The sequence below is a fragment of the Buceros rhinoceros genome, unplaced genomic scaffold (genome assembly GCF_000710305.1).
Source record: "Buceros rhinoceros silvestris isolate BGI_N320 unplaced genomic scaffold, ASM71030v1 scaffold23906, whole genome shotgun sequence".
Lineage (NCBI taxonomy): Eukaryota > Metazoa > Chordata > Aves > Bucerotiformes > Bucerotidae > Buceros > Buceros rhinoceros.
Window position 1 is genome coordinate 404 of NW_010419628.1, and position 320 is coordinate 723.

The window sequence follows — 320 nt, forward strand, 5'->3', positions numbered from 1 at the left end:
GTCCTCTGGAAGAAATGGTCTGTATTGCTGCTACTATAAGAAAGCCAAGAAAAGATGTGATTATTCACCTAAATACATTTGAGAATACAAGCTTCTTTGCCAAAGGCACAATTCTCCTAAAATTGCCTTTTCTTGGTTTTCAGTGGTAACTGGCTTGTTTCAGTTCAGCCTAAAGATACAGAAAAATACTGCTTCCCCACATTATAAACTGATAAACAGAGTGAAGTCGGGTCTTTGTTCACCAGCCTCCTTCCTTCCTGCAAATATGAACAGTGAGTGCTTCTGGCAAATTTCAAGTTTGCTGCTACTACCAAACTGGG